We start from the raw sequence: 9,731 nt of genomic DNA, 5'->3' as shown, positions 1-9,731 counted from the left end.
TGAATGTACTGGAATAATAATTTACTGTGTACACTATCTATGTGTGGTTTAGTTGCAACACACAATTTGCAGCTCTTTGTACCAGATTCAGTTTAGCTGATAATTGCTTCTTTCAAGAACTTGGTGGTGAACCATGAGGTAAGGTTGATTTTACACTATCACTACGAACATATACATGTTTCAGTTATATTCAGTTTTGTTTGTAGTTTCAACTATACTGTGTTGGTGGCTTTAGACACGTGTGTTTTTTGGAATTTTTCCATTTTGTTTAATCTGGTTTTGGTGGGCTTTGTTGTGCTTATTTGGCTTTTTGCAACTACTATTCGTTACTTTCTTTGGAACTTGGGCACTAGAGTTTTAGCAGCTGTCTTGGTTGGTGTTTATCAGCATGTGTTCACATTTTCAAGTCATAGGGAGACCTTTATCATCATGACAGTATTGTGATAATATAGATACATAGAGCAGTGCACACATTAGTGTTTTGTTTTTTTTCATTGTCAACTTGATTGGTTAACTTCGCCTTTGTGCACTGGCCTTACATTAATCATTTATTTCACCCAAATATCTTGGAGTCAATCAATTGGGTTTCCAGAGTATTAATACTGTACATATTTATCTTAAGTCACATATGTTGGCCTGTACATATATCTGTTTTCTTTAATCCTGGTGGATATTCCCCGATTAAGAGTTTGTCTACTCAAAATGAGTTGGAAAAGTCACGTCATCTAGCTAGTCACCTTATTCAAGAAACCATTCTTGATCTCTGTTATGAAACCATATGAAATAATATGTGCTACGTATAAAAAAAAAAGACTTTGGGCCTCATTACAAGTCTGCCGGTCCGGATTTAATGTTGCTGTTAAAACCGTACCGGCAACATTTACCAGACCGGCTCATCCTGACCTGCGATTCCAGAAACACCATCACCCCGAATCCACCCCCGCGCAGACAACGCACCCTGAAAAAGCATTGGCGGTCATAGCTCGTCGACACCCCTGTTAGCTGTAACACGAAACACTGGGCGCATTACAAGTAGCACAGACACGGAAACACTGCCACCGATGTTGCAGAATCACTGTGAACACAGTGGCATTACCGCAGCCACCGCTGACATGGCAGTAAACAGTGGCAGGTGAGCTGAATCAGGCCAGAGGTGCACCAAATGAGACCAGATGCACCCAGCAGGCCACTGGGAGCCTACAAAAGGGCTACACCCACACCCAGGCCTACTCCAGGCACAACCATGCAGGCAGCCACTGTAGCAGCATTGGGCCTGGGGCTATGGAACCTACTGGCTGCAGCGCACATAGTGGCATTAATGCAGCAGAGGAGGAGGAGGCAGAGGCGGAGGGGCGCAGGCAGCAGATAGCAAACCCGGCACCCATTCCAAATCCAAATATGCAGCCGGCACGACCCCGCAGGCAGCCTGCAAAACCCTGCATCAGGGCCTCACCCTTGAACCTGACCCCAGGGCAGATCCACACATTATATCGGCTTGACCATCGTCACCATGATTGAGGACGACATCAGCTCAGCAGCCACACTGAAATTCGGATGGCAATCCTGCCCATGCTAAAGGTGGTCTCAGTGCTGCATTTCCTAGGGACTGGAACGTATCAGCACACTGTTGGTGAGCTGCACGGGCTGGCACAACCCTGTTTTTCAAGGATACTCGACCAGGTACTGGATGCCATGCGTCTGAACACATTGCCCTCCCCCGACCCCTGCCCAGGTTTATGCCACCAAGATGGCCTTCCATGCCATTGCTGGCATGCCAAATTGCATTGGCGCATTAGACTGCACCCACATAGAGCTGACAGTACCACGTGCAATGGAGTTGGTTTACCGCAATAGGAAACAATACCACTCACTAAATGTGCAGATGGTATGTGACACTGGACAAATGATAACCCATTTCTGTGCACGTTTCCTGGGTTCGACACAAGACTCAATAGTCCTGCGGAATTTGACATTGCCACTGTACATGGTAGGCTATGCTGGACAGACCACATGGCTATTGGGTGAGTACAAATGCCAATGCATGACCCCTGTGAAAGGGGGGTGGGCAAGGCAATGACCTGTGTGTCTGGGTTGCTACAACTGCCGATGCATGACCCCCTGACCTATGCAATGGACAGTCACCACATCCCACACATTGCAACGCTTCACAATACAGATGGCCACAGTGTGCTCGTACAAACCTGCCAAAAGAGATGCACAACCAAGACAGGTCGTACCACCACAAGCAAACACGACATGAGGGAGCAAGTCATCCCACACATCCAATGCACCTGTGCCCACACAATGCACAAATGCACATGATGAGCGCATATCCGACATTGTGCATCGATCCACATTATCACAGTGACCATCGACAGGCTGCTCCGCGTGTCTCCATCACTGCACAGTGCCATAATTACCAACCACAAATGAGCATAAGGCCATCATCCAATGCACAGCGAGTCATTCACCAATGTCAAAGCGCCAATATGGACAACAATAACCCAGGAATGGGATTCACCCAGTAGTCAAATCAGCGCAATGCCCCATATGATTGCATCACCAATGGTACATGAATGTATTGCATCTTATACACACATGGATGTCACAAACACTGACATGTCCCCTTCCTTCCCATTCCAAGTAGGTGATGCAGGATATGCACTGACGCCATGGCTGATGACGCCCATACGGAGGCCAAGGAACAGGCATGAGGAGGCCTACAACAGGGCACACATGCACACATGTGGCCTGACTGAGAGGACATTTGGTTTACTGAAGGCCAGGTTCTGCTGCTTGAGCAGATCTGGTGGATCATTGCTGTAGAAGCCAGTGAAGATGGGTAAAATAGTGGTTGTGTGTGCCATGCTGCACAATCTGTGCATGCGCAGGAACGTCCCTCTACCCCAGACATGGAGGATGATGATGAAGTGAATGATAAAGATGATGAATGGGATGGGGATGAGGTGGCTGCACCCCCTGGCAGGGGTGCACATGATGGGCAACATGCACGGAATGTACTCATTCACAGTTTCTTTTGAGAGACTCTACATGAACAGTACTGCATGCCTTTACTGTAGCACAACAACAAATGAAGTAATTGCAAATGAAAAAAACGAATGTCCACTGGTCAGTTCATTTTCAGCAGGATTTAATATTAACAAAGCAGGAATTAAGGTGGTATTGATAGGAAAGCTGTACACCCGTGCCCACCCACCCCCAAACATACCCACACCCAACCAGGCCCCAACACACTAACCCCATAATAGATCTCCCCCACCGCCCAAACGTACCCACCCCCAACCAGGCCCCAACACACTAACTCCATAGTGGGATAAAACTAAAGAGCTGGGTTGTAGGTAGTTGACACTCCTGTGCTGTGCTCTGTGTATGGGTTCTCTTGGAATCGGTTAATTGCTGCAAGGGTACAGGTTGGAAGAGGCAAACCCAATACCTCTTGAAGGGGGAATTTCAGAAAGAAAGTCCTGGTTACCTCGCACGGTAGGTATTTGGACACCTGTTTATAAAAGGATCTCACGCGTTTCTGCTGTGGTTTTTACATGAGAGTATTTTATTTGCATTGAAATACGGTTTTGACACATTTGTCTGTTTGGTGAAGGTCAGCTGACACGTGTTTCAACCCCTGAGGGTCTTTCTCCAGGCTGAATTATTGCACAATAAATATGATTTCATGTTACAATTTTACAATTTTGTGGGGCAATGACGCCCGTGTTGTTATTGTATTAAGGATCCAAGGATCGTGATAGGTGGTGATTTGTGGCAATGTGTTTGTGAAATTCGCGGAAACGGTGTCACCGTCGTCACGGAACCAACGCATACCGGACCGGCAAACTCATAATGAGGCCCTCTGTTATGAATTTCTTTTGAAACCCCTGATTTTAAATGAACTGAAAAATGTTCGTACCATAAGTGATTCTTTATAAAGTCTTCCCTGTGTTGGACGGTTGTAGACAGTGTGCAACAGGTGTCGACATCGGTTCGCTGGCAATAAACATTGACAGGCACATTGTTTTTTAACCCACTAAACCTCCTTTCCAACATATTTTAAGACTGGAACATTTATAAAAACAAACTCTAGTCCTAGAATATTTGGGGAAAGATTTGGATAGTGGATTAAAAAATATATATCATTTCCCCCTCCATGGTTATTTCCAGCAATGATATCACTGCGTACTGTCAACATCAGTATTATGATGTGGCCCCTTTTTGTTCAATTATATTAGGTCCTCTTACTCTGTCAGATCTATACTTGTTGGCACCCCCTAATTAATGTTAACATTGAATCTTTCCTAACTAACTGATTGTTGAAACAGTGAGAAGGGACACACCCTTGTTTTTCAGATGACGGGGTAGCCACCGTGGGTTGGAGTCTGTTACGGATGTCAGTGGGTCCTGAGTGCTGCTGAACAGAAGAGCAGTGAATAACAGCTAGAGGTACTGGTGCTCAGATGAGGCTGTCCAGGCGACATGGGGAAGTTGATGGTACAGTTGCTTCAAGTGAGTGCTTGACCTTGAAGTGAGCTGTCATGGATACCAGGGGTGATGATTGTTGGATATGTCTCTGGAGGCGGTTTGATCCCTGAGGCCGCGCTTAGAAACCTCTGGGTATTAAGCATTTTATAAATAACCAATTACAATTACAATATGTCCTTCCCCAATGTGATATGATTTGTTATGAGACATTTTTAGGGCACTGCATGTAGTTGAAGTGAACATTGCAGATGTGACTCTGTTCCATGCTGTTTGAATGGCATTCATAGTGGCACACTTGTTTGAGTTTTTGAGGAGATAACATTTATTGGGGGTGCTGATAATTCTCTGCTTGTGCATCTTTGCCCATTCCAGCAGGAGACCCAAAAGTGATCCAGAATAGGACCTTTTACTTTATGGTGTAATGCATGTTGCATATTTTGTTTTGTGGGTCTTCTATATAAAATGTTATCTGTTTGGAAAAGATATGTGATGAAATAGAAGTCCAGTAGCCTGGTGTTGTGAATGACGTATGTGATATATATAGGCCCATCAACTTGGAAGTGTACATAACGTAATGTGCGCATCATGTGGCACAGTAATGTTGCATTATATCAGTGGACGCAATGGAGCATTTGCTGAAATCTGTGGGATTATCCATGCATCTCTCTCTCTCTCTCTCTCACATTGGAGGCTAGCTCACTGCCACATATTGAGAGGTGTTGCAAGGCTGTAGTCTGGAGGTAAGGATAAAGCACAGTGACATTGTGAGGATCTGCATATTCTTATAATACCTATACATCCGTAGATATATTCTTTTACTCCGTTCTTTAGAGGCTTAGCGTCTGATTCACAGAAGCGTTTGATAATGGTGCAAGCCTATAGAAACATGCTCTGTCAATCTTTTCTGTAAGGATGAATAGCGAGAGGTAGCTCTCTCCTACTCCCTCTCCTAGGCAGGCAGCACACCACCGCTGACAAGAGAAATGCACTACACATAGGGACAGTTTGTTTTTTCTCACTACTATTATTTTGGGCCTCATTACATGGATGGCGCTAAGGGATTACTGGCACCGGTAAGGGCACCGGTGCCGGTAATCCCTTAGCGCCATACTACGAGGTCCCTCAGCGGGTCCCGTCCTTAACGTGTGGCCAGACCACCCGTTAAGGAAGGGACCCGCTGAGGGACTTCAGGGCAAATAATGGCACCGCTAATAGCGGTACTGTTATTTGCTCCTTCCCCATTCCCATTGAGCCCTATGGGGGCTCAAATGGGGATGGGGAAGGGCCTTGGTGAATGGGGAATTACCACCCCGCCAACCTTGGAATGGGGCGGTAATTCCCCCATTCACCAAGGCGGAATCGGTAAAATACCGGCGGCAACCATGGCGCTAATAGCGCCATGGTTACCGCCGTCTGTGTAATGAGGCCCAGTGTATTATAACATGAAAGAGCATTCGAAGGTACCCAATAGCTCATCTGTGGCCTTTTGTTGGTAATATATTGGTCATGGTCAACATGAACATATTTTACAGTGGCAATGATGGCATGCATTAGCCACAATCAACATCAAATGGGTTCCTACAGTGGCATGCTGGTACTGTATGTGTGCTAGTGATGCCCAGCATGAAGATGTACAATGTGTGTTCCATGATGAGTCAGATGATGGCATAAATTGGGCCCAGTCACCAGCAAACTCATGTTTTACAATGGATAGGCTGCATATTTTGGGGGCAGCCAGCATGGAAATAGGTTCCTTTACTGGCATGCTAGTCTGTATTGGGCACGGCCATCATTAATACATTTTCTTACACTGGCACTATGCCATATATTGGGTACATAATAAAATCGTGTTCTTACAGTGGTAAACTGGCATATATCAGTCACATCCAGCATGAAGATATTTTTACTGTGTTAATACTTGCACATATTGTTATATATCTTACAGGGGAATGCTGCCACATATTGTTGGGTAGAGCAGCATGACACTATGTTTCCTAAGGAAAAGCTTGTCTATATATTTGATACAGGCCTCAGGTTCCCTCTTTGTACACAGCAAAACAAAAGAGGTGATGGCTGGAATGTTTAGAATTCATTCTAACCTCTGGCATTGCTCTGGGCAACCCTCCAGACCATCGTTCTTCACCTGCCAAGCCATTACAAAAGGGTAAAGACCATATGCAAATCAGGCTTCGTCCTATCCCAAAAGGCACAGTCCAGCCCAAACGGCATGGTCACATCCCTTCTGCATGAGACCACAAGCATCCCCAAACATGTTTCGGTCTCGTTGGGCTTCATCAGTGAGGAATAGCTTGCGTCCCTAGGCCTGGAAGGCACTGGACCCATGTCTGGGCATACCCGTCCCATTCGGGGTGACTACAGCAAAACAAAAGAGGTGATGGTTGGAAGGTTTAGAATCATTCTTAACCTCTAGCATTGCTCTGGGAACCCCTCCAGACCATCGTCCTTCGCCTGACAAGCCATTACAAAGGGGAAAGACTTATGCAAATCAGGCTTTGTCCCACCCCAAAAGGGGCAGTCCAGCCCGAACGTCTTGGTCACATTCCTTACGCACAGGTCCATAAGCATTCCCAAGAATGTTTGGCCTTGTTTGTTGGGCTTCATCAGTGAGGAGTAGCTTGGATCTTTAGTCACAGCAGGCACCCATGTGTGGGCATACCCTTCGTAGTTGGGGTGATTACAGCAAAACAAAAGTGGTGATGGCTGGAAGGTTTGGAAAATTATCCTGTGTACTGTTAGAGACCTGATGATTGTACTTGGTATGCTATTTTAATCCACCTGTCCTATAATACTTACTAAACCCATCATTTTATATTTTTTCATCACAAGCCTCCCGCAGTGGTTATGGTTTGATTATAAGGTGCCTGTACACAATTGTTTCTGGGCGCAACAAGACAAGGAATGGATCAGAGGGAGGACAATACAAACAATCTTACTAGGTCTTGTGCCATTCAGACTGTGCAAGTGCAACAGCACAAGGTGAAGGAGGAGGGGAAGGGGGAAATGCCAGGGAGAGGGAAAGGGGAAGTACAATCAGGACAGCATGGCTCTGGGTAAGTGCGAATAGGCAGGGGACTGTAGGGGTTACAGTTATAGCCCTTAGTGCACAGGAGTCCAGGATGCAGTGCGGGGGAGACTGATCATGGAGGAGCTTGGTACCCAGTGAGACTCTGAGGGTAGCCAATAAGTCAGTCAGTGCAACAGACAGGTAGGTCAGCAAGGGAGGGAGAGAGAGAAAGCAGAGGAGAAAAGGAAGGTCTTGAGCTGCTTTCCGGAAATTCAATTGGTCTGGCTCAAGTTAGAGCAAGGCAGGGAGGCTCTTCCAGACGCAGGCACCTGCAGAAGAGAGAGATCTACCCCCCACTCTCTACCCGGAGAAGCGTGTGACCCTCAGAGAGTTGCTGAGCAAAGGGCTCGAGGCGGAAGTTATCTTGAAAGAGAGCGATGGGTGTAGTTCAGGCCCGGCTCCAGAAATCCTTGTAGACAATGCATAGGCTCTTGAACTTGCTCCTTGCAGCCCCCGGGAGCCAGTGGAGAGATTTCAGGGCTAGAGAGATACGGTGCCTGGGCTTGAGTCCAAAGATAAGTCTTTCAGTCTTGTTCTGGATTAGTTGTAGAGGGCATAGAGTAGCAGAAAGCAGATTGAGAAAGACAATGTTGCAGTAGTCCAGTCTAGAGAGGACCAGCGCTCTGGAGACAGTGAGCTTCTGAGGGAGAGAAGGAGAGAGTGGAGTTGAAGATGACTCCAAGATGTTTTTGTCTCACAGGATGGCGAAGGAAGAGGCCCAAATGAGGGAGGCCAGAGTGAAAGAGGCAATGCTGGAGTGGGGGCTCCAATGAGACAGATCTCTGTCTTACTGGAATTAAGGCATAGATCATTGGAGGCACACCAACCCTGAATCATGGATAGACAGTCAGGAAGGAGCGAAGGATGAGATGAGCTTTTAGGGAGCCTGAAAGAATGCTGAGGGTCATCTGCATAACACTGAAAGTTGAAGCAGAAAATAGAGATCAGGTTGGTCAAAGGAGCCACATAGACATTGAAGAGCCAGGGTGAGAGGTTGGAGCCTTGTGGAATAACACATGTGGAGAGAGGTTTGGTGGAGAGAAAGGACCCAAGTTGGACCTGGGAGCGTCGGTTCCAGAGGAAGGAGGTCAGCCACTCCAGGGCCTGATCTGTGATGCCAAGGTTCTCACAGAGTCGATTGATCAGGATGGTGTGATTGGCAGTGTCAAAAGCAGAAAAAAGTTGAAGGAGGATGAGGACAGTAGGAATGCTGGAGTCGAAGTTGGAGAGCAGGTCTTCAGGGTTGTTCAGGAGAGCAGTTTCCATGCCCCTGGCTGCTGTGAAGCCAGACTGATGGTCATGGAGATAGCCAACAGTTTCTGTGTGTAGAGTAAGCTCAGAGATGGCCAGCTTTTTGATGAGTTTGCCCATGAAAGGAGTGATAGATATCAGGTGATAGTTTGCCACGAAGGTAGGATCAGGGTTCAGGTTGGCTTGCTGTTATTCAGGGAAATTCATACAGCACTCCATTTAAAAATAAATCATGTTTTGCCATTGATATGGAATAACAGGGAATATTTTTTCTAGTTCTGATGTAGCGGTTTGGCAGCTCTCGCCCGTGTGAAAAGGATACTCAAGATGTGTTTGCCAAGCACCTGTTGCCAGCATTACTATGTGAAGGACAAAAGGTATTTTGCCTTTTCCCATCACATCCCGGGGCAAATAATATTTGGCTAATCATTTCAATGTTTGTTAATTTAGCTGCAACCAATGATATCCCTAACTGAGGGGTCACATTCAATATATTGTTTGCTTATATAGCAAAGATATGAATTATTGATGTGTGACCTACAGCATTGTATTGGTGACAGTGAAGGCAGACCAGTATATCAAGGTGTTTTAATTATGCTTATTTGACCATCAGGCAATAGGACATAAATAAGTAGGAAGAATGTTAAGGGGCTATCGTTTTTATGGTACAACATTCTTTCAACGCGGAACGTTTTTTTTCGTGGGTTTTTTTTGCAGCAAATTTTTCAACGAAAAAACCCATCAAATTCTTTTGGGGGGTTAGAAAATTATATATATATATATATATATATATATATATATATATATATATATATATATATATATATATATATGGGATGTGGGTGTTTGGGAATAGATACAAAATGAAAGGGAATGGGGGTTTAGGGGAGATCCCCCCAAA

The sequence above is a fragment of the Ambystoma mexicanum genome, chromosome 1q (genome assembly GCF_040938575.1).
Source record: "Ambystoma mexicanum isolate Mex_15411 chromosome 1q, UKY_AmexF1_1, whole genome shotgun sequence".
In the NCBI taxonomy this organism is placed as follows: domain Eukaryota; kingdom Metazoa; phylum Chordata; class Amphibia; order Caudata; family Ambystomatidae; genus Ambystoma; species Ambystoma mexicanum.
This window is presented reverse-complemented; position numbering follows the sequence as displayed.